This window comes from Triticum aestivum, chromosome 6A (assembly GCF_018294505.1).
Source record: "Triticum aestivum cultivar Chinese Spring chromosome 6A, IWGSC CS RefSeq v2.1, whole genome shotgun sequence".
NCBI classification, from domain to species: Eukaryota; Viridiplantae; Streptophyta; class Magnoliopsida; order Poales; family Poaceae; genus Triticum; species Triticum aestivum.
In genome coordinates, this window is record NC_057809.1 from 73,499,188 (window position 1) to 73,525,217 (window position 26,030).

Sequence of the window (26,030 nt, forward strand, 5' to 3'; positions counted from 1 at the left end):
ACGAGTGAGAAACTCTCATCGTAGTCAACACCATGAACTTGTCGAAAACCTTTTCCGACAATTCGAGCTTTGTAGATAGTAACACTACTATCAGCGTTCGTCTTCCTCTTGAAGATCTATTTATTCTCAATGGCTTGCCGATCATTGGGCAAGTCAATCAAAGTCCATACTTTGTTCTCATACATGGATCCCATCTCAGATTTCATGGCCTCAAGCCATTTCGCGGAATCTGGGCTCATCATCGCTTCCTCATAGTTCATAGGTTCGTCATGGTCTAGTAACATGACTTCAAGAATAGGATTACCGTACCACTCTGGTGCAGACTGTACTCTGGTTGACCTACGAGGTTCGGTAGTAACTTGATCTGAAGTTTCATGATCATCATCATTATCTTCCTCACTAATTGGTGTAGGAATCACTGGAATTGATTTCTATGATGAACCACTTTACAATTCGGGAGAAGGTACAATCAAGTTCTACTTTCCTCCCACTCACTTCTTTCGAGAGAAACTCTTTCTCTAGAAAGGATCCATTCTTAGCAACGAATATCTTGCCTTCAGATCTGTGATAGAGGGTGTACCAAACAGTTTCCTTTGGGTATTCTATGAAGACACATTTCTCTGATTTGGGTTCGAGCTTATCAGGTTGAAGCCTTTTCACATAAGCATCGCAGCCCCAAACTTTAAGAAACGACAACTTAGGTTTCTTGCCAAACCACAGTTCATATGGTGTCGTCTCAACGGATTAGACGGTGCCCTATTTAACGTGAATGCAGCTGTCTCTAATGCACAACCCCAAAACGATAATGGTAAATCGGTAAGAGACATCATAGATCGCATCATATCCAATAAAGTACGGTTATGATGTTCGGACACATCATTACAATGTGGTGTTCTAGGTGGCGTGAGTTGTGAAACTTATTCCACAATTTTTCAAATGTACACCAAACTCGTAACTCAAATATTCTTCTCCACGATCAGATCGTAGAAACTTTATTTTCTTGTTACGATGATTTTCAACTTCACTCTAAAACTCCTTGAACTTTTCAAATGTTTCAGACTTGTGTTTCATTAAGTAGATATACCCATATATGATCAAATAATCTGTGAAGGTCAGAAAATAACGATACCCGCCGCGAGCTGATACGTCTCCGTCGTATCTATAATTTTTGATTGTTTCATGCCAATATTATACAACTTTCACATATTTTTGGCAACTTTTTATATGATTTATTGGACTAACCTATTGATCCAGTGCCCAGTGCCACTTCCTTTTTTGTGCATGTTTTTTGTATCATAGAGTATCCATATCAAACGAAGTCCAAATGCAATTTTTTTTACAGAGAATTATTTCAGAATATATGTGATTTTGGGAGTTGGAATCACTGCAAACGGAGGCCCACACAACCCACAAGACACTAGGGCGCGCCAGAGGCCCCTGGCGCGTGGTGGTGGGTTGTGCTCACCTCATACGTCGGTTGGGGCTCTACTTCGGGCGCAAGGAAGCTTATATCTGAAAAAAATCATGTTAAAATCTCAGCGCAATCGGAGTTACGGCCAGATCTAGAGAGCACAAAACAGAAGAGAACAGAGAGGGAGATCCAACCTCGGAGGGGCTCCTGCCCCTCCGCCGCCATGGAGGCCATGGACCAGAGGGGTAACTCTCCTCCCATCTAGGGGGGAGGCCAAGGAAGAAGAAGAAGAAGAAGGATGGGGGCTCTCTCCCCCTCGCTTCCGGTGGCGCCGGAGTGCCGCTAGGGCAACGATCGGGACGGCGATCTACATCAACAATCTTGCTACCGTCAACACCAACTTCTCCCCCTCTATGCAGCGGTGTAATGATACGTCTCCAACGTATCTACTCCCTCTGTCCCAAAATATAAGAACGTTTTTAACACTACAGTAGAGTAAAAAACGTTCTTATATTATGGGACGGAGGGAGTATAATTTTTGATTGTTCCATGTTGTTTTATTATCAATCTTGGATGTTTTATAATCATTTTATAGTCATTTTATATTATTTTTTGGTACTAACCTATTGACATAGTGCCAAGTGCCAGTTGCTGTTTTTTCCATGTTTTTTACATCGTAGAAAATCAATACCAAATGGAGTCCAAATGCCACGGGACTTTATGATGATTTTTTATGGGCCAGAAGGAAGCAGATAGGCCCTAGTTGCACCTGGGGGGAGTTGTGCCCACCTTGGGTACCCCCGGACCGCCTCTTTGCTCTATAAATACCCCAAAAATACCAGAACCATAGGTGAGTCGAGGAAATATTCATCCAACCGCCGCAAAGTCCAGAACCACTAGATTCAATCTAGACACCATCACGGAGGGGTTCACCACTTCCATTGGTGCCTCTCCGATGATGCGTGAGTAGTTCTTTATAGACCTTCGGGTCCGTAGTTAGTAGGTAGATGGCTTCATTGTTGGAAATATGCCCTAGAGGCAATAATAAATTGGTTATTATTATATTTCCTTGTTCATGATAATCGTTTATTATCCATGCTAGAATTGTATTGATAGGAAACTCAGATACATGTGTGGATACATAGACAACACCATGTCCCTAGTAAGCCTCTAGTTGACTAGCTCGTTGATCAATAGACGGTTACGGTTTCCTGACCATGGACATTGGATGTCATTGATAACGGGATCACATCATTAGGAGAATGATGTGATGGACAAGACCCAATCCTAAGCCTAGCACAAGATCGTGTAGTTCGTATGCTAAAGCTTTTCTAATGTCAAGTATCATTTCCTTAGACCATGAGATTGTGCAACTCCCGGATACCGTAGGAGTGCTTTGGGTGTGCCAAACGTCACAACGTAACTGGGTGGCTATAAAGGTGCACTACAGGTATCTCCAAAAGTGTCTATTGGGTTGGCACGAATCGAGACTAGGATTTGTCACTCCGTGTAAACGGAGAGGTATCTCTGGGCCCACTCGGTAGGACATCATCATAATGTGGACAATGTGAACAAGGAGTTGATCACGGGATGATGTGTTACGGAACGAGTAAAGGGACTTGCCGGTAACGAGATTGAACAAGGTATCGGGATACCGACGATCGAATCTCGGGCAAGTATCGTACTGATAGACAAAGGGAATTGTATACGGGATTGATTGAATCCTTGACATCGTGGTTCATCCGATGAGATCATCGTGGAGCATGTGGGAGCCAATATGGGTATCCAGATCCTGCTGTTGGTTATTGACCAGAGAGTTGTCTCGGCCATGTCTGCATGAGTCCCGAACCCGTAGGGTCTACACACTTAAGGTTCGATGACGCTAGGGTTATAGGGAAAGTATGTACACAGTTACTGAATGTTGTTCGGAGTCCAGGATGAGATCCTGGATGTCACGAGGAGTTCAGGAATGGTCCGGAGGTAAAGATTGATATATAGGAAGTATGGTTTTGGCCACCGGAAGTGTTCCGGGCATCACCGATAGTGTACCGGGACCACCGGAGGGGTCCGGGGGTCCACCGGGAGGGGCCACGGGCCCCGGAGGCCTACATGGGCCAATAGTGGGAAGGGACCAGCCCCTAGGTGGGCTGGGGCACCTCCCACCAAGGCCCAAGGCGCCTCCTAGAGGGGAAGGGGGCAAACCCTAGGGCAGATGGGCCCTAAGTGTTGGGGAACGCAGTAATTTCAAAAAATTTCCTACGCACACACAAGATCATGGTGATGCATAGCAACAAGAGGGGAGAGTATGATCTACGTACCCTTGTAGATCAACAACGGAAGTGTTGACGCGACGTAGAGGAAGTAGTCGTACGTCTTCTCGATCCGACTGATCCAAGCACCGTTACTCCGGCACCTCCGAGTTCTTAGCACACGTACAACTCGATGACGCTCCCCGGGCTCCGATCCAGCAAAGCTTCGGGGATGAGTTCTGTCAGCACAACGGCGTGGTGACGATGATGATGTTCTACCGATGCAGGGCTTCGCCTAAGCACTACAACGATATGATCGAGGTGGAATATGGTGGCAGGGGGCACCGCACACGGCTAAGGAACGATCACGTGGATCAACTTGTGTGTTCTAGGGTGCCCCCTGCCTCCGTATATAAAGGAGCCAAGGGGGAGGGGGCGGCCGGCCAAGGAGGGCGCGCCAAGGGAGTCCTACTCCCTCTAGGATTAGGATCCCCCCAATCCTAGTTGGAATAGGATTCCTTGAGGGGGGAAAAGAGAGAGGGGGGCCAGCCACCTCTCCTAGTCCTAATAGGACTAGGGGAGGGGGGAGGCGCGCGACCCACCTTGGGCTGCCCCTTTCTCTTTTCCACTAAAGCCCACTAAGGCCCATATAGCTTCCGGGGGGTTCCGGTAACCTCCCGGTACTCCGGTAAAATCCCGATTTCACCCGGAACACTTCCGATATCCAAACATAGGCTTCCAATATATCAATCTTTATGTCTCGATCATTTCGAGACTCCTCGTCATGTCCATGATCACATCCGAGACTCCGAACAACCTTCGGTACATCAAAATGCATAAACTCATAATAACTGTCATCGTAACGTTAAGCTTGCGGACCCTACGGTTCGAGAACAATGTAGACATGACCGAGACACGTCTCCGGTCAATAACCAATAGCGGGACCTAGATGCCCATATTGGCTCCTACATATTCTACGAAGATCTTTATCGGTCAGACCGCAGAACAGCATACGTTGTTCCCTTTGTCATCGGTATGGTACTTGCCCGAGATTCGATCGTCGGTATCCAATACCTAGTTCAATATCGTTGCCGGCAAGTCTCTTTACTCGTTCCGTAATACATCATCTCACAACTAACATATTAGTTGTAATGCTTGCAAGGCTTATGTGATGTGCATTACCGAGAGGGCCCAGAGATACCTCTCCGACAATCGGAGTGACAAATCCTAATCTCAAAATACGCCAACCCAACATCTACCTTTGGAGACACCTGTAATGCTCCTTTATAATCACCCAGTTACGTTGTGAAGTTTGGTAGCACCCAAAGTGTTCCTCAGGCAAACGGGAGTTGCATAATCTCATAGTCATAGGAACATGTATAAGTCATGAAGAAAGCAATAGCAACATACTAAACGATCGGGTGCTAAGCTAATGGAATGGGTCATGTCAATCAGATCATTCAACTAATGATGTGATCCCGTTAATCAAATAACAACTCTTTGTTCATGGTTAGGAAACATAACCATCTTTGATTAACAAGCTAGTCAAGTAGAGGCATACTAGTGACACTCTGTTTGTCTATGTATTCACACACATGTATTATGTTTCCGGTTAATACAATTCTAGCATGAATAATAAACATTTATCATGATATAAGGAAATAAATAATAACTTTATTATTGCCTCTAGGGCATATTTCCTTCAGTCTCCCACTTGCACTAGAGTCAATAATCTAGATTACATAGTAATGATTCTAACACCCATGGAGCCTTGGTGCTGATCATGTTTTGCTCGTGGAAGAGGCTTAGTCAGCGGGTCTGCAACATTCAGGTCCGTATGTATCTTGCAAATCTCTATGTCTCCCACCTGGACTAGATCCCGGATGGAATTGAAGCGTCTCTTGATGTGCTTGGTTCTCTTGTGAAATCTGGATTCCTTTGCCAAGGCAATTGCACCAGTATTGTCACAAAAGATTTTCATTGGACCCGATGCACTAGGTATGACACCTAGATCGGATATGAACTCCTTCATCCAGACTCCTTCGTTTGCTGCTTCCGAAGCAGCTATGTACTCCGCTTCACATGTAGATCCCGCCAGGACGCTTTGTTTAGAACTGCACCAACTGACAGCTCCACCGTTTAATGTAAACACGTATCCGGTTTGCGATTTAGAATCGTCCAGATCAGTGTCAAAGCTTGCATCAACGTAACCGTTTACGATGAGCTCTTTGTCACCTCCATATACGAGAAACATATCCTTAGTCCTTTTCAGGTACTTCAGGATGTTCTTGACCGCTGTCCAGTGATCCACTCCTGGATTACTTTGGTACCTCCCTACTAAACTTATAGCAAGGCACACATCAGGTCTGGTACACAGCATTGCATACATGATAGAGCCTATGGCTGAAGCATAGGGAACATCTTTCATTTTCTCTCTATCTTCTGCAGTGGTCGGGCTTTGAGTCTTACTCAATTTCACACCTTGTAACAGAGGCAAGAACCCTTTCTTTGCTTGATCCATTTTGAACTTCTTCAAAATCTTGTCAAGGTATGTGCTTTGTGAAAGTCCAATTAAGCGTCTTGATCTATCTCTATAGATTTTTATGCCTAATATGTAAGCAGCTTCACCGAGGTCTTTCATTGAAAAACTCTTGTTCAAATATCCCTTTATGCTATCCAGAAATTCTATATCATTTCCAATCAGTAATATGTCATCCACATATAATATCAGAAATGCTACAGAGCTCCCACTCACTTTCTTGTAAATACAGGCTTCTACAAAAGTCTGTATAAAACCAAATGCTTTGATCACACTATCAAAGCGTTTATTCCAACTCCGAGAGGCTTGCACCAGTCCATAAATGGATCGTTGGAGCTTGCACACTTTGTTAGCTCCCTTTGGATTGACAAAACCTTCCGGTTGCATCATATACAACTCTTCTTCCAGAAATCCATTCAGGAATGCAGTTTTGACATCCATCTGCCAAATTTCATAATCATAAAATGCGGCAATTGCTAACATGATTCGGACAGACTTAAGCATCGCTACGGGTGAGAAAGTCTCATCATAGTCAACCCCTTGAACTTGTCGAAAACCTTTTGTGACAAGTCGAGCTTTGTGAAGACAGTAATATTACCGTCAGCGTCAGTCTTCTTCTTGAAGATCCATTTATTCTCAATTGCTTGCCGATCATCGGGCAAGTCAACCAAAGTCCATACTTTGTTCTCATACATGGATCCCATCTCAGATTTCATGGCTTCAAGCCATTTTGCGGAATCTGGGCTCACCATCGCTTCTTCATAGTTCGTAGGTTCATCATGATCTAGTAGCATGACTTCTAGAACAGGATTACCGTACCACTCTGGTGCGGATCTCACTCTGGTTGATCTACGAGGTTCAGTAGTATCTTGTTCTGAAGTTTCATGATCATCATCATCAGCTTCCTCACTAATTGGTGTAGGTGTCACTGAAACAGTTTTCTGTGATGTACTACTTTCCAATAAGGGAGCAGGCACAGTTGCCTCATCAAGTTCTACTTTCCTTCCACTCACTTCTTTCGAGAGAAACTCTTTCTCTATAAAGGATCCATTCTTAGCAACGAATGTCTTGCCTTCGGATCTGTGATAGAAGGTGTACCCAACAGTCTCCTTTGGGTATCCTATGAAGAAACATTTCTCCGATTTGGGTTCGAGCTTATCAGGTTGAAGCTTTTTCACATAAGCATCGCAGCCCCAAACTTTAAGAAACGACAACTTTGGTTTCTTGCCAAACCATAGTTCATAAGGCGTCGTCTCAACGGATTTTGATGGTGCCCTATTTAACGTGAATGCGGCCGTCTCTAGAGCGTATCCCCAAAACGATAGCGGTAAATCAGTAAGAGACATCATAGATCGCACCATATCCAGTAAAGTACGATTACGACGTTCGGACACACCATTACGCTGTGGTGTTCTGGGTGGCGTGAGTTGCGAAACTATTCCACAATTTTTCAAATGTACACCAAACTCGTAACTCAAATATTCTTCTCCACGATCAGATCGTAGAAACTTTATTTTCTTGTTACGATGATTTTCAACTTCACTCTAAAACTCCTTGAACTTTTCAAATGTTTCAGACTTATGTTTCATTAAGTAGATATACCCATATCTACTTAAATCATCTGTGAAGGTGAGAAAATAACGATATCCGCCATGAGCCTCAATATTCATCGGACCACATACATCTGTATGTATGATTTCCAACAAATCTGTTGCTCTCTCCATAGTACCAGAGAACGGTGTTTTAGTCATCTTGCCCATGAGGCACGGTTCGCAAGTACCAAGTGATTCATAATCAAGTGATTCCAAAAGTCCATCAGTATGGAGTTTCTTCACGCGCTTTATACCGATATGACCTAAACGGCAGTGCCACAAATAAGTTGCACCGTCATTATCAACTCTGCATCTTTTGGCTTCAATATTATGAATATGTGTATCACTACTTTCAAGATTCAATAAGAATAGACCACTCTTCAAGGGTGCATGACCATAAAAGATATTACTCATATAAATAGAACAACCATTATTCTCTGATTTAAATGAATAACCGTCTCGCATTAAACAAGATCCAGATATAATGTTCATGCTCAACGCCGTCACCAAATAACAATTATTTAGGTCTAATACTAATCCCGAAGGTAGATGTAGAGGTAGCGTGCCGACCGCGATCACATCGATTTTGGAACCGTTTCCCACGCGCATCGTCACCTCGTCCTTTGCCAGTGTTCGCTTATTCCGTAGTCCCTGTTTTGAGTTGCAAATATTAGCAACAGAACCAGTATCAAATACCCAGGTGCTACTGCGAGCTCTAGTAAGGTACACATCAATAACATGTATATCACATATACCTTTGTTCACCTTGCCATCCTTCTTATCCGCCAAATACTCGGGGCAGTTCCGCTTCCAGTGACCAGTCTGCTTGCAGTAGAAGCACTCAGTTTCAGGCTTAGGTCCAGACTTGGGTTTCTTCTCTTGAGCAGCAACTTGCTTGCCGTTCTTCTTGAAGTTCCCCTTGTTCTTCCCTTTGCCCTTCTTCTTAAAACTAGTGGTCTTGTTGACCATCAACACTTGATGCTCCTTTTTGATTTCTACCTCCGCAGCTTTCAGCATTGCGAAGAGCTCGGGAATAGTCTTATTCATCCCTTGCATATTATAGTTCATCACGAAGCTCTTGTAGCTTGGTGGCAGTGGTTGGAGAATTCTGTCAATGACGCAATCATCTGGAAGATTAACTCCCATCTGAATCAAGTGATTATTATACCCAGACATTTTGAGTATATGCTCACTGACAGAACTGTTCTCCTCCATCTTGCAGCTATAGAACTTATTGGAGACTTCATATCTCTCAATCCGGGCATTTGCTTGAAATATTAACTTCAACTCCTGGAACATCTCATATGCTCCATGACGTTCAAAACATCGTTGAAGTCCCGATTCTAAGCCGTAAAGCATGGCACACTGAACTATCGAGTAGTCATCAGCTTTGCTCTGCCAGACGTTCATAACATCTGGTGTTGCTCCAGCAGCAGGCCTGGCACCCAGCGGTGCTTCCAGGACGTAATTCTTCTGTGCAGCAATGAGGATAATCCTCAAGTTACGGACCCAGTCCGTGTAATTGCTACCATCATCTTTCAACTTTGCTTTCTCAAGGAACGCATTAAAATTCAACGGAACAACAGCACGGGCCATCTATCTACAATCAACATAAACAAGCAAGATACTATCAGGGACTAAGTTCATGATAAATTTAAGTTCAATTAATCATATTACTTAAGAACTCCCACTTAGATAGACATCCCTCTAATCTTCTAAGTGATCACGTGATCCAAATCGACTAAACCATAACCGATCATCACGTGAGATGGAGTAGTTTCATCGGTGAACATCATTATGTTGATCATATCTACTATATGATTCACGCTCGACCTTTCGGTCTCCGTGTTCCGAGGCCATATCTGCATATGCTAGGCTCGTCAAGTATAACCCGAGTATTCTACGTGTGTAAAACTGGCTTGCACCCGCTGTAGATGGACGTAGAGCTTATCACACCCGATCATCACGTGGTGTCTGGGCACGACGAACTTTGGCAACAGTGCATACTCAGGGAGAACAATTCTTGATAATTTAGTGAGAGATCATCTTATAATGCTACCGTCAATCAAAGCAAGATAAGATGCATAAAAGATAAACATCACATGCAATCAAATATAAGTGATATGATATGGCCATCATCATCTTGTGCCTGTGATCTCCATCTCCGAAGCACCGTCATGATCACCATCGTCACCGGCGCGACACCTTGATCTCCATCGTAGCATTGTTATCGTCTCGCCAATCTTATGCTTCCACGACTATCGCTACCTCTTAGTGATAAAGTAAAGCATTACATCGCGATTGCATTGCATACAATAAAGCGACAACCATATGGCTCCTGCCAGTTGCCGATAACTCGGTTACAAAACATGATCATCTTATACAATAAAATTTAGCATCATGTCTTGACCATATCACATGACAACATGCCCTGCAAAAACAAGTTAGACGTCCTCTACTTTGTTTGTTGCAAGTTTTACGTGGCTGCTACGGGCTTAAGCAAGAACCAATCTCACCTACGCATCAAAACCACAACGATAGTTTGTCAAGTTGATGCCGTTTTAACCTTCGCAAGGACCGGGCGTAGCCACACTCGGTTCAACTAAAGTTGGAGAGACAGTCGCCCGCAAGCCACCTATGTGCAAAGCATGTCGGGAGAACCGATCTCGCGTAAGCGTACGCGTAATGTTGGTCCGGATCGTCTCGTCCAACAATACCGCCGAACCAAAGTATGACATGCTGGTAGGCAGTATGACTTATATCGCCCACAACTCACTTGTGTTCTACTCGTGCAAATAACATCAAACCATAAAACCTAGGCTCGGATGCCACTGTTGGGGAACGCAGTAATTTAAAATTTTTTCCTACGCACACGCAAGATCATGGTGATGCATAGCAATGAGAGGGGAGAGTATGATCTACGTACCCTTGTAGATCAACAACGGAAGCATTGACGCGACGTAGAGGAAGTAGTCGTACGTCTTCTCGATCCGACCGATCCAAGCACCGTTACTCCGGCACCTCCGAGTTCTTAGCACACGTACAGCTCGATGACGCTCCCCGGGCTCCGATCCAGCAAAGCTTCGGGGATGAGTTCTGTCAGCACAACGGCGTGCTGACGATGATGATGTTCTACCAACGCAGGGCTTCGCCTAAGCACTACAACGATATGATCGAGGTGGAATATGGTGGCAGGGGGCACCGCACACGGCTAAGGAACGATCACGTGGATCAACTTGTGTGTTCTAGGGTGCCCCCTGCCTCCGTATATAAATGAGCCAAGGGGGAGGGGGCGGCCGGCCAAGGAGGGCACGCCAAGGGAGTCCTACTCCCTCTGGGAGTAGGACCCCTCCCCCCAATCCTAGTTGGAATAGGATTCCTTGAGGGGGGAAAAGAGAGAGGGGGGCCGACCACCTCTCCCAGTCCTAATAGGACTAGGGGAGGGGGGAGGCGCACGGCCCACCTTGGGCTGCCCCTTTCTCTTTTCCACTAAAGCCCACTAAGGCCCATATAGCTTCCGGGGGGTTCCGGTAACCTCCCGGTACTCTGGTAAAATCCCGATTTCACCCGGAACACTTCCGATATCCAAACATAGGATTCCAATATATCAATATTTATGTCTCGATCATTTCGAGACTCCTCGTCATGTCCATGATCACATCCGGGACTCTGAACAACCTTCGGTACATCAAAATGCATAAACTCATAATAACTGTCATCGTAACGTTAAGCGTGCGCCCCAGTCAAAAAAAAAACGTTAAGCGTGCGGACCCTACGGTTCGAGAACAATGTAGACATGACCGAGACACGTCTCCGGTCAATAACCAATAGCGGGACCTGGATGCCCATATTGGCTCCTACATATTCTACGAAGATCTTTATCGGTCAGACCGCATAACAACATACGTTGTTCCCTTTGTCATTGGTATGTTACTTGCCCGAGATTCGATCGTCGGTATCCAATACCTAGTTCAATCTCGTTACCGGCAAGTCTCTTTACTCGTTCCGTAATACATCATCTCACAACTAACGTATTAGCTGTAATGCTTGCAAGGCTTATGTGATGTGCATTACCGAGAGGGCCCAGAGATACCTCTCCGACAATCGGAGTGACAAATCCTAATCTCGAAATACGCCAACCCAACATCTACCTTTGGAGACACCTGTAATGCTCCTTTATAATCACCCAGTTACGTTGTGACGTTTGGTAGCACCCAAAGTGTTCCTCAGGCAAACGGGAGTTGCATAATCTCATAGTCATAGGAACATGTATAAGTCATGAAGAAAGCAATAGCAACATACTAAATGATCGGGTGCTAAGCTAATGGAATGGGTCATGTCAATCAGATCATTCAACTAATGATGTGATCCCGTTAATCAAATAACAACTCTTTGTTCATGGTTAGGAAACATAACCATCTTTGATTAACAAGCTAGTCAAGTAGAGGCATACTAGTGACACTCTGTTTGTCTATGTATTCACACACATGTATTATGTTTCCGGTTAATACAATTCTAGCATGAATAATAAACATTTATCATGATATAAGGAAATAAATAATAACTTTATTATTGCCTCTAGGGCATATTTCCTTCACTAAGACCCACCACAGGTGCGCCTCCCCCTCTCCCCCTTGTGGCCGCCACCCTAGATGGGATCTAGGGCTGCCGCACTCCTTGGGGTGGGAACCTTAGGTGGGGGTGCAGCCCTTCCTCTCCCCCTATATATAGAATTTCTGGAAAGCATAAACGGTTGTTTGAAAAGTGTTTTTCAAAGGAAGACCTGGATAAAGCTGCTTACAAATTGGGCATCAAGATCTATAGATATAGATCAAGACGCCTGATGATACTTTCAAAGAACGCACACCTTGACATGTTTTTGAAGGAGTTCAAAATAGATCAGTCAAAGAAAGGGTTCTTACCTGAGTTGTATGGTGTGAAGTTGAGTAAGACTCAAAGATTGACCACGGCAGAAGAAAGAGGAAGGACGAAGGTCGTCCCCTATGCTCTTGTCATAGGCTCTATACGGTATGCCATGCTAAGTACCGCACCTGATGTGTGCCTTGCCACATGTCTGGCAAGAAGGTACAAAGGTGATCTAGGACTGGATCACTAGATAGCAGTCAAAAATTATCCTTAGAGGAATAAGGAAATGTTTCTCGGTTATGGAGGTGATAAGGAGTTCGACATAAAGAGTTACGTCGATGCAAGCTTAACACCTATCCAGATAGCTCTGAGTAGAGATACCAGATACGTACAATGGAGCAATAATTTGGAATAGCTCCAAGTGGAACGTGGTAGCAGCATCTACGATATGACATAACATGTTGCGAAATACATAGGGATCTGAATATGGCAATACCCGTTGACTACAACCTCTCTCACAAGCATAACATGATCAAACCCAGAACTCTTTGAGTGTTAATCACATAGTGATGTGAACTAGATCATTGAGTCTAGTAGACTCTTGGATGTTGGTCACATGGCGATGTGACCTGTGAGTGTTAATCACATGGCGATGTGAACTAGATTATTGACTCTAGTGCAAGTGGGAGACTGTTGGAAATATGCCCTAGAGGCAATAATAAATTGGTTATTATTATATTTCCTTGTTCATGATAATCGTTTATTATCCATGCTAGAATTGTATTGATAGGAAACTCAGATACATGTGTGGATACATAAACAACACCATGTCCCTAGTAAGCCTCTAGTTGACTAGCTCGTTGATCAATAGATGGTTACGGTTTCCTGACCATGGACATTGGATGTCATTGATAACGGGATCACATCATTAGGAGAATGATGTGATGGACAAGACCCAATCCTAAGCCTAGCACAAGATCGTGTAGTCCGTATGCTAAAGCTTTTCTAATGTCAAGTATCATTTCCTTAGACCATGAGATTGTGCAACTCCCGGATACCGTAGGAGTGCTTTGGGTGTGCCAAACGTCACAACGTAACTGGGTGGCTATAAAGGTGCACTACGGGTATCTCCGAAAGTGTCTGTTGGGTTGGCACGAATCGAGACTGGGATTTGTCGCTCCGTGTAAACGGAGAGGTATCTCTGGGACCACTCGGTAGGACATCATCATAATGTGCACAATGTGACCAAGGAGTTGATCACAGGATGAGGTGTTACGGAACGAGTAAAGAGACTTGCCGGTAACGAGATTGAACAAGGTATCGGGATACCGACAATCGAATCTCGGGCAAGTATCATACCGATAGACAAAGGGAATTGTATACGGGATTGATTGAATCCTTGACATCGTGCTTCATCCGATGAGATCATCATGGAGCATGTGGGAGCCAATATGGGTATCCAGATCCCGCTGTTGGTTATTGACCAGAGAGTTGTCTCGGCCATGTCTGCATGAGTCCCGAACCCGTAGGGTCTACACACTTAAGGTTCGATGACGCTAGGGTTATAGTGAAAGTATGTACGCGGTTACGGAATGTTGTTCGGAGTCCCGTATGAGATCCCGTACGTCATGAGGAGTTCCGGAATGGTTCGGAGGTAAAGATTGATATATAGGAAGTATGGTTTTGGCCACCGGAAGTGTTCCGGGAATCACCGGCAGTGTACCGGGACCACCGGGAGGGGCCACGGGCCCCGGAGGCCTACATGAGCCAATAGTGGGAAGGGACCAGCCCCTAGGTGGGCTGGGGCGCCTCCCACCAAGGCCCAAGGCGCCTCCTAGAGGGGAAGGGGGCAAACCCTAGGGCAGATGGGCCCTAAGGCCCACCCCAAGTGCGCCTCCCCCTCTCCCCCTTGTGGCCGCCACCCTAGATGGGATCTAGGGCTGCCGCCCCCCTTGGGGTGGGAACCCTAGGTGGGGCGCAGCCCTTCCTCTCCCCCTATATATAGTGGAGGCAAAGGGGCAGCCCAACACACGAAGTTCTTCCCCTGTTGGCGCAGCCCTACCTCTCTCCCTCCTCGTCTCTCGTAGTGCTTGGTGAAGCCCTGCTGGAGTCCGGCGCTCCTCCACCACCACCACGCCATCGTGCTGCTGCTAGACAGAGTCTTCCCCAACCTCTCCTTCTCCCCTTGCTGGATCAAGGCGTAGGAGACGTCACCGGGTTGCACGTGTGTTGAACGCGGAGGCGCCGTTGTTCGGTGCTTAGATCGGAATCAACCGCGATCTGAATCGCTACGAGTACGACTCCTTCATCCGCGTTCTTGCAACGCTTCTACTTAGCGATCTACAAGGGTATGTAGATGCACTCTCCTTCCCCTTGTTGCTAGATTACTCCATAGATTGATCTTGGTGATGCGTAGAAAATTTTAAATTTCTGCTACGATCCCCAACATTCATCTCTCTCTCTCTCTCTTGATTCTCAATACAATGGTCTCTTGGAGATCCATATGATGTAACTCTTTTGCGGTGTGTTTGTTGGGATATGATGAACTTCGAGTTTATGATCAGTTATATCTTTTTATATCCATGAAAGTATTTGAGTTTCTTTGATCTCTTTTATGCATGATCTCTTATAGCCTCGTATTTATTCTCTGATATTTGTTTTTTGGCCAACTTGATCTATTTATCTTGCAATGGGAAGAGGTGCCCGGTAGTGGGTCGATCTTACGGTGCTTGATCCGAGTGACAGAAAGGGAACCGACACGTATGTATCGTTGCTACTAAGGATAAAAAGACGAGATCTATATCTACTGCTATATAGTTAAACGGATCTTGTCTACATCATGTCATCGTTCTTATTGCATTACTCCGTTTTCCCATGAACTTAATACACTAGATGCATGCTGGATAGCGGGCGATGTGTGGAGTAATAGTAGTAGATGCAGGCAGGAGTCGTTCTACTAATCTTGGACGTGATGCCTATGTAATGATCATTGCCCGGATATCGTCATGAGTATTTGAAGTTCTATCAATTTCCCAACAGTAACTTGTTTACCCACCGTTTGCTATTTTTCTCGAGAGAAGCCACTAGTGAAACCTATGGCCCCCGGGTCTTCTTTCTCATATATTTGCTTTGCGATCTATTTTTATTTGCTTCTATTTTCATATCTACTAAACCAAAACCCCCAAAGCTCCTTGCTGCAATTTATTTTATTTGGCGTTCGATCTATCAATATTTACAACTTTATCTCCCGTCACATGCCATTTCTGGCACCATTACCCGAAAGGGATTGACAACCCCTTTAACACGTGGGTTGCGATGTGTTGTTATTTGTGTGCAGGGGCTGTTTATGTTGTGTTGCTTGGTTCTCCTACTGGTTCGATAACCTTGGTTTCATATCTAAGGGAAATACCTACCGCTGCTGTGCTGCATCATCCCTTCCTCTTTGGGGAAATACCGACGTAGCTTCAAGCAACATCAAAAGGAATATCTGGTGCCGTTGCCAGGGAGGATCTTCAACATATACCAGGTTCCTAATCACAAATGTCATCTCCTCGCAATTTACATTATTTGCCATTTGCCTCTCGTTTTCCTCTCCCCCACTTCACAAAAAAATGTCATTTTATTCGCCTCTTTTTTCCATTCTCGTTCTCTTGCTTTCTAGTCTTGATGGCTAGCATCCCTACTCCTCCTTTGTCACCAGATTTTGAAGTCTTGTACTTCAAGAAAAGACAAGGAGAAAATTTGAGAGATGCCTGGTATAGGCTTATGGAATCGTATCGTATTTCCAACTTAAAGGGGGATGCTAATGTTTTTCTCCGAAATTTTTACATAGGATTGTCTTTGCATCATAGACAATTTCTCAATTTTGCCGCTAAAGGAAACTTCATTGATCTTGATGCCAATGCTGCCTATGAAATCTTAGAGGGAATTTTGGGAATTCCACCTCAAAAGAAGGGGTTTCCTTTTACCCCCGAGGGAGCTCAAATGTTGGACAAACTTGGTGATTTGCATAAGCATATGGTTGAAATACAAAAATACAATGAACCCCTCAAACACCTCAATGGTAGTATCAATCTCATGAATTCCCTGATTACTCTTTGTAATAAGTGATTAGATCTTTTGGATCTTAAGATGGTTTCTTTTCAGAGAATTTAGGGAAGCGTAAATAGCCTCCCAGGTATGAGAAAACCCTTACAAAAGTTGACAAAACTCCGGAAGACAAAACTTAGATCCTTGCTTTATGCCTAGCTAAGGGCGTAAAACTATACCGCTTGTTGATAGGCAACCCAATGTATAAAATTTATTTTTGCTTTATGCTTGCTGTTCTTGTGTGTTAGCACAATTATGCTACTGTTATGATTGTGTTTTTTATGTTTTAATTAGTGTTTGTGCCAAGCAAAGCCTTTAGGATCTTCTTGGGCAATAGTTGTTTGATCTTGCTGAAAAAAAACAGAAAGTTTGCGCTCATGAAAAAATTATCATGTTTTACCAGAGAGCGATAAAATACCCATTCCAATTGCAGTAGATCAATATACAAATTTCTTAGGTCATCCTAATTTTTCAGAATTTTTGGAGTTACAGAAGTATTCGACATAGTCAGATTGCTATAGACTGTTCTGTTTTGACAGATTATGTTTTCTTTGTGTTGTGTGCTTATTTTGATGGCTCTATGGTTTTATTTGGTGAGTTTTTGCCATAGAAAAGTTGGAATACAGAAGATATAATACAAATACAAAATATTAATTGGTTTGATACAACACTTATAGTAGTGGTTTATTATTCTTATACTAGCGGATCTCACGAAGGTTTTTGTTGAGTTTTGTGTGATTGAAGTGTTCAAGTTTTGGGTTATCTTACGATGGATGAAGGAAGGATGTAAGAGCCTAAGCTTGGGGATGTCCCGGCATCCCAAGCTATTAGCCAAGAATGAGCAACCAACTAAGCTTGGGGATGCCACCGAGTGGCATCCTCGCTTTCTTCCAACAACTATCGGTATTTTACTTGAGACTATATTTTTATTCGTCACGTGATATGTGTTTGCTCGGAGCGTCTTGTATGATATGTGTCTTTGCTTGTTTTATTTTGTGTTTTAAGTCATCAATCCTTGTTGGACACACCTCTTTGAGAGAGCCAAAATTATATCATGACTTGTTAGAATTGCTCTCTATGCTTCACTTAAATCTTTTATGAGCTAGGACTTGCTCTAGTGCTTCACTTATATATTTTTGAGCACAGTGTGCTTAGTATTTTTGAAGAAATACTCTCTTGCTTCACTTAGATTTATTTGAGAGTTAGTAAAATTTTGAAGAAATTCTCCCTTGCTTCACTTAAATTATTCCGAGAGAAAGAAAATTTGTTATGCTCATGATCTTCACTTATATTTGTTTGAGCTTATGAAAAGCAACACATGAAAATTAGTCCCAAAGTGATAGATATCCAAGAAGGATAAAGAAAGAAAAAAGTGTCATGAAGATCATTGGACAAAATAAACTTGATTCTTAGAAATAGTTTTGAGATATGATGATGTGATATGTGAGTCATCTTGATGAGTAATTATGCTTTAGTAATAATATTGGTGTTAAGGTTTGTGATTCCCTATGCATGCACGAAAGTCAATAATCATGCAATGAAAATTATATCCTACTAGTGGTGCATTATTCGGTGTTAATTATGCATAATGCTTGCTTATGAGATTATTCGTTTCTTGGTTGGTCGCTTCCCAATCTTTTGCTAGCCTTCATTTTGCACTAAGTATGACCTCTACTTGTGCATCCAAAATCCTTTAAACCAGTTTTGCCACATGAGTCCGTTCTATCTACCTATATGCAGTATTGTTTTGCCGTTCTAACCAAATTTTCATGTGCCATCTCTAATTTTCAAAATAAACTCCTCTTTTGTGTGTTTGTTTCGCTCGCAGATCGGTGAGGGGTAGCTAATATTTTCCATGCTAGATGTGTTATTCTCAAGATGAGTGTTTATTCACTTGTCATTGCACGAGAGTAAGGCAAAGGTATTAGGGATGCCCAGTCCTGAAATGCAAAAACAAAAATGAATTTACTTTATGTTGTCAAATAATAAATTCCTTGAAAAGTGTTGGTATGGAGGGCACCTGTGGATTCAGTTAGCCATGGAAAGTGAAAGAAATGGTGGAAAAAGGAATAAACTTTATTTTCCGTTTGGGAACCGCCTATGGCATATCTAGCATGGAAAGTGTTGGGAAGTCTAAGTTGTTTTTGTGGGTGGGATGGATACACCTCCCAAAATATTTTTTATCTCTAATCTTTTTGCTTTGAGCTCTGGCACCTCTACAAATCCCTACTTCCCTCCGCTAAGGGCCTATCTTTTACTTTATGCAATTTTTATTTTGAGTGTCTATCTTCTCTCATAAAAAGCACCAACTAGGAGGCAATATGATCGTGCTCAAGTATTGGGTGTAGTATTCGAGTGTGTTTCATGAATGGATCAATGTTTGAGCATGATGGGCTAGGGATAACTTATTTTAGCATTGATATTTTGAAAGACATGGTTGCTTGTTGATATGCTTGAGTATCTAAATTATTATGTCAAAACTAGACTATTGCCTTGAATCACATAAAAGTCCAAATGTCGATGCTATAAAGAAAATAATATGATATGACTTGATGAACATCACTCCACATAAAAAATTATGTTTTTATCACTTACCTACTTGAGGACGAGTAGGAGTTAAGCTTGGGGATGCTGATTCGTCTCCAACGCATCTATAATTTTTGATTGTTCCATGTTGTTTTATTGTCAATCTTGGATGTTTTGTAATCATTTTATAGTCATTTTATATCATTTTTTGGTACTAACCTATTGACATAGTGCCAAGTGCCAGTTGCTGTTTTTTCCATGTTTTTACATCGCAAAAAATCAATATCAAACGGAGTCCAAATGCGACGGAACTTTATGATGATTTTTTATGGGCCAGAAGGAAGGCAATGGGCCCTGGTTGCACTTGGGGGGTGCCCTGAGGGGGGCACAACCCACCAGGGCGCGCCAGGAGGCCCATGCGCGCCCTCGTGGGTTGTGCCCACCTCGGGTTCCCCCCGAACCACCTCTTTCCTCTATAAATACCCAAATATTTCCAAAACCCTAGGGGAGTCGACGAAATATTCATCCAGCCGCTACAGAGTCCAAATCAACCAGATCCAATCTAAACACCATCTCAGATGGGGTTCACCACCTCCATTTGTGCCTCTTCGATGACGCGTGAGTAGTTCTTTGTAGACCTTCGGGTCCGTAGTTAGTAGCTAGATGGCTTTCTCTCTCTCTCTCTCTCTCTCTCTCTCTCTGTCTCTCTCTCGCTAATTCTCAATACAATGGTCTCTTGGAGATCCATATGATGTAACTCTTTTGCGGTGTGTTTGTTGGGATCTGATGAACTTTGAGTTTATGATCATCCATATCTTTTTATATCCATGAAAGTTATTTGAGTTTCTTTGATCTCTTATATGCATGATCTCTTATAGCCTCATATTTCTTCTCTGATATTGGGTTTTGTTTGGCCAACTTGATCTATTTATCTTCCAATGGGAAGAGGTGCCTGGTAGTGGGTTCGATCTTACGGTGCTTGATCCAAGTGATAGAAGGGGAACCGACACGTATGTATCGTTGCCACTAAGGATAAAAAGGCGAGATCTATATCTACCGCCATATAGATAAACGGATCTTGTCTACGTCATGTCATCGTTCTTATTGCATTACTCCGTTTCCATGAACTTAATACACTAGATGCATGCTGGATAGCGGGCGATGTGTGGAGTAATAGTAGTAGATGCAGGCAGGAGTTGTTCTACTAATCTTGGACGTGATGCCTATGTAATGATCATTGCCCGGATATCGTCATGAGTATTTGAAGTTCTATCAATTGCCCAACAGTAATTTGTTTACCCACCGTTTGCTATTTTTCTCGAGAGAAGCCACTAGTGAAACCTACGGCCCCCGAGTCTTCTTTCTCATATATTTGCTTTGCGATCTATTTTTATTTGCTTTTATTTTCAGATCTACTAAACCAAAAACCCAAAAATACCTTGCTGCAATTTATTTTATTTGGCATTCGATCTATCAATATTTACAACTTTATCTCCCGTCACACGTCGTTTTTCGCAACGTTACCCGAAAGGGATTGACAACCCCTTTAACACATCGGGTTGCGAGGTGTTGTTATTTGCGTGCATGGGCTGTTTATGTTGTGTTGCTTGGTCCTCCTACTGGTTCAATAACCTTGCTTTCATATCTGAGGAAAATACCTACCGCCGCTGTGCTGCATCACCCCTTCCTCTTTGGGGAAATACCGACGTAGCTTCAAGCGACATCATGTCACACCCCTTCTCCCAGCTGTAATCTCTACTTAAACATGGTGCTCAACTTCATATATTATTTCCCAATCATCTATGGTTATCCTATGATGTTTGAGTAGATCCGTTTTGTCATGTGGGTTAATCGTGATATTGGTTGGTATGATTGTATATTTTATTTATGGTGTTGTCCTACGGTGCCCTCCGTTCTCGCGCAAACGTGAGGGCCCCCCGCTGTAGGGTGTTGCAATATGTTCATGGTTCGCTTATGGTGGGTTGTGAGAGTGACAGAAACTTAAACCCGAGTAGGTGGGGTATGACGTATGCGAGTAAAGAGGACTTGATACTTAATGCTATGGTTGAGTTTCACAACCTTAATGATCTTTAGTAGTTGCGGATGCTTGCTAGAGTTCCAATCATAAGTGCATATGATCCAAGTAGAGAAAGTATGTTAGCTCATGCCTCTCCCTCATATAAAATTGCAAGAATGATTACCGATACTTGTTATGGATTGCCTAGGGACAAATAACTTTCTTGTTGACACAAACCCTTTTACTAAACACCTAACTTTTATTATCTTGCAAAGTACTTCTAGTTTTATTCTTGCAAAGTAGTTCTAGCATCACACCTACAAAATAGTTTCATACTTGTTTCCGATAAAGCAAACGTCAAGTGTGCGTAGAGTTGTATCGGTGGTCGATAGAACTTGAGGGATTATTTGTTCTGCCTTTAGCTCCTCGTTGGATTCGACACTCTTATTTATCGAAGAAGGCTACAAATGACCCCCTATATTGTGGGTTATCAAGACCTTTTTCTGGCGTCGTTGCCGGGGAGCAATAGCGTGGGGTGAATATTCTCGTGTGTGCTTGTTTGCTTTATCACTAAGTAGTTTTTATTTCATGTGCTAAGTTGTTCTCTATCTTTGGTTATGGATATGGAACATGAAACACCAAGAAAAATAGTTGTACCTGCTACTCATGGAGATGGGGAACCTCCTAAAAGCCTCGATGCTCGTTATGTAAAAGATATTATGCACTACTTTGATAATCCTGAGAAAACCCATTCAACTACATAATGGGAGTAATGGATCAACATGAATACTTTAGGGATTATCGCTTGACTCATAAAAGGAAATTGTTATGGGATCAAATTCATATGTTGCATTGGTATGCTTGGAATTTATGCTAGAGATATGATTATACTTGTTGCTCTAGGATGAATGCTCCACATCTTCCCTTTTCATGTGAATTTAATGATAATGAAACCTTGGCTTCTTATGCTAGAGGTATATATGATTACTATGATGTGGAACGAATAGAAGAATTTGTTGCTTTTAAGGGTGCTTATGAAATTGAATCTTTGTTTGAAAAGTTTGAAGATTTTGATGATTCAGTTTATAGACCTGAAAATCTTGCGATCCTTAAATATTGCTATGATAATTATAAATACAATTACGATATTGATGTATTTATTGAGAATAACTCCATTGTCCAAGAAAAGACTAATATTTTGCAGGAGTCTGTGGAAGAAGGAATTGATGAAACTGTGAGCTCATTGGATGAAAAAGATGATGAGGAGAGCGAAGAACAAGCGGAGGAAGAGCGGATTGATCACCCGTGCCCACCCACTACTAGGGAAAACCTTATACACAGAATCTTAGCAGCAACGAGGTTTAGAAACAAACGCTACTACTAATTAGCAGTAGCGAGCTTCAGAAGACCACGCTACTAATAGTGCAGTAGCAGTAGCGCTCTAGGTGAAACGAGCGCTACTACTACAATTGCCACGGTGCCTCCAGGCTAGATATAGTAGTACCGCCCTTTTCCTGGACGCGCTACTGCTAAAGTACTTAGTAGCAATGTTTTTCTTTAAAACTCGCTGCTGCTAAGTATCATCCCCTCTTGCAACTAATTATGTTTAATCCCATACTGCTAAGCGAACAAGGTGTTTACCACCTTAAATATGTTACTTCTCAAACTATCTTGAGAACTTGATCTTCATTGAACTGTATGTGTAGGATTTGTGGCTGCAATATGAATCTTCACTTGTGCCTATATAGGTACGGTGAGGATTCATGTTGACTATTTAGATTCTACACAAAAAGATCAATGATGACCAATGTATATTTTTGATGTTTTTACATGCTTAGCCTTAGCAGTAGCGTTTTTTCAGGACAAAGCGCTACTGATATTGGGATTAGCAGTAGCGCGCTCCCTGTACTCGCGCTACTGCTATAGCAAAACAAAACACGCGGCCTGGCCCCTGATACATCTCCAACGTATCTATAATTTTTGATTGTTCCATGCTATTATATGTTCTGTTTTTGATGTTTAATGGGCTTATTTATACACTTTTATATTATTTTTGGGACTAACCTATTAACCGGAGGGCCAACCCAAATTGCTGTTTTTTTTTGCCTATTTCAGTGTTTCGCAGAAAAAGAATATCGAACAGAGTCCAAACGAAATGAAACCTTCGGGAGCGTGGTTTTTGGAACGAACGTGATCCAGAGGACTTGGAGTGGACGTCAAGCAATCAACGAGGAGGCCACGAGGCAGGGGGCGCGCCTACCGCTTGGGCATGCCCTCCACCCTCGTGGGCCCCTCGTGGCTCCACCGACCTACTTCTTCCTCCTATATATACCTACGTACCCCCAAACCATCGATGAGCACCACGAAACACTATTTCCACCACCTCAACCTTCTGTACCTGAGAGATCCCATCTCGGGGCCTTTTTGGGAGCTCCACAGGAGGGGGCATTGATCACAGAGGCCTACATCAACTCCATGGCCCCTCCGATGATGTGTGAGTAGTTTACTTCAGACCTTCGGGTCCATAGTTATTAGCTAGATGGCTTCTTCTCTCTCTCTTTGGATCTCAATACATAGTTCTCCTCGATCTTCTTGGAGATCTATTCGATGTAACTCTTTTTGCGGTGTGTTTGTCGAGATCCGATGAATTGTGGGTTTATGATCAAGTCTATCTATGAACAATATTTGAATCTTCTCCGAATTCTTTTATGTATGATTGGTTATCTTTGCAAGTCTCTTTGAATTATCAGTTTGGTTTGGCCTACTAGATTGATCTTTCTTGCAATGGGAGAAGTGCTTAGCTTTGGGTTCAATCTTGCGGTGCTCAATCCCAGTGACAGTAGGGGCAACGACACGTATTGTATTGTTGCCATCGAGGATAAAAAGATGGGGTTTATATCATATTGCATGAGTTTATCCCTCTACATCATGTCATCTTGCTTAAGGCGTTACTCTGTTCTTATGAACTTAATACTCTAGATGCATGCTGGATAGCGGTCGATGTGTGGAGTAATAGTAGTAGATGCAGGCAGGAGTCGGTCTACTTGTCATGGACGTGATGCCTATATACACGATCATACCTAGATATTCTCATAACTATGCTCAATTCTATCAATTGCTCGACAGTAATTTGTTCACCCACCGTAATACTTGTGCTATCTTGAGAGAAGCCACTAGTGAAACCTATGGCCCCCGGGTCTATTTTCCATCATACAAGTTTCCAATCTATTTTATTTTGCAATCTTTACTTACAATTTATATCATAAAAATACCAAAAATATTTATCTTATTGTTATTATTATTATTATTATTATTATCTCTATCAGATCTCACTCTTGCAAGTGGCCGTGAAGGGATTGACAACCCCTTTATCGCGTTGGTTGCGAGGTTCTTATTTGTTTGTGTAGGTACGAGGTGACTCGTGCGTGGTCTCCTACTGGATTGATACCTTGGTTCTCAAAAACTGAGGGAAATATTTATGCTGCTTTGCTGCATCACCCTTTCCTCTTCAAGGGAAAACCAACGCATGCTCAAGAGGTAGCAAGAAGGATTTCTGGCGCCGTTGCCGGGGAGATCTACGCCAAGTCAAGACATACCAAGTACCCATCACAATTCTTATCCTTCGCATTACATTATTTGCCATTTGCCTCTCGTTTTCCTCTCGCCCACTTCACCCTTGCCATTTTATTCGCCCTCTTTTCCTTGCACCCACTCTTTCCATTCGCTTTTTCTTCGCTTGTTTGCTTGTGTGTTGGATTGCTTGCTTGTCATGATGGCTCAAGATAATACTAAATTGTGTGACTTTGCCAATACCAACAATAATGATTTTATTAGCACTCCGATTGCTCCTCTTACCGATGCTGAATCTTGTGAGATTAATACTGCTTTGTTGAATCTTGTCATGAAAGATCCGTTTTCTGGCCTTCCTAGTGAAGATGCCGCTACCCATCTAAACAACTTTGTTGATTTGTGTGATATGCAAAAGAAGAAATATGTGGATAATGATATTGTTAAACTTAAGCTATTTCCGTTTTCGCTTAGAGATCGTGCTAAAGCTTGGTTTTTCGTCTTTGCCTAAAAATAGTATTGATTCGTGGAATAAGTGCAAAGATGCTTTTATCTCTAAGTATTTTCCTCCCGCTAAGATCATCTCTCTTAGAAACGATATTATGAATTTTAAGCAACTTGATCATGAGCATGTAGCACAATCTTGGGAGAGGATGTAATTAATGATACACAATTGCCCTACACATGGTTTAAATTTATGGATGATTATACAAATTTTTATGCCGGATTGAATTTTGCTTCTAGAAATCTTTTAGATTCGGCCGCTGGAGGTACTTTTATGAAGATCACTTTAGGAGAAGCTACCAAACTCCTAGATAATATTATGGTTAATTATTCTCAATGGCACACTGAAAGATCTACTAGTAAAAAGGTGCATGCAATTGAAGAGATTAATGTTTTGAGTGGAAAGATGGATGAACTTATGAAATTGTTTGCTAATAAGAGTACTCCTACTGATCCCAATGATATGCCTTTGTCTACTTTGATTGAGAATAATAATGAATCTATGGATGTGAATTTTGTTGGTAGGAACAATTTTGGTAATAACGCATATAGAGGTAATTTTAATCCTAGGCCGTTTCCTAGTAATTCCTATAATAATTATGGTAATTCCTACAACAATTCTTATGGAAATTATAATAAGATGCCCTCTGATTTTGAATCTAATATTAAA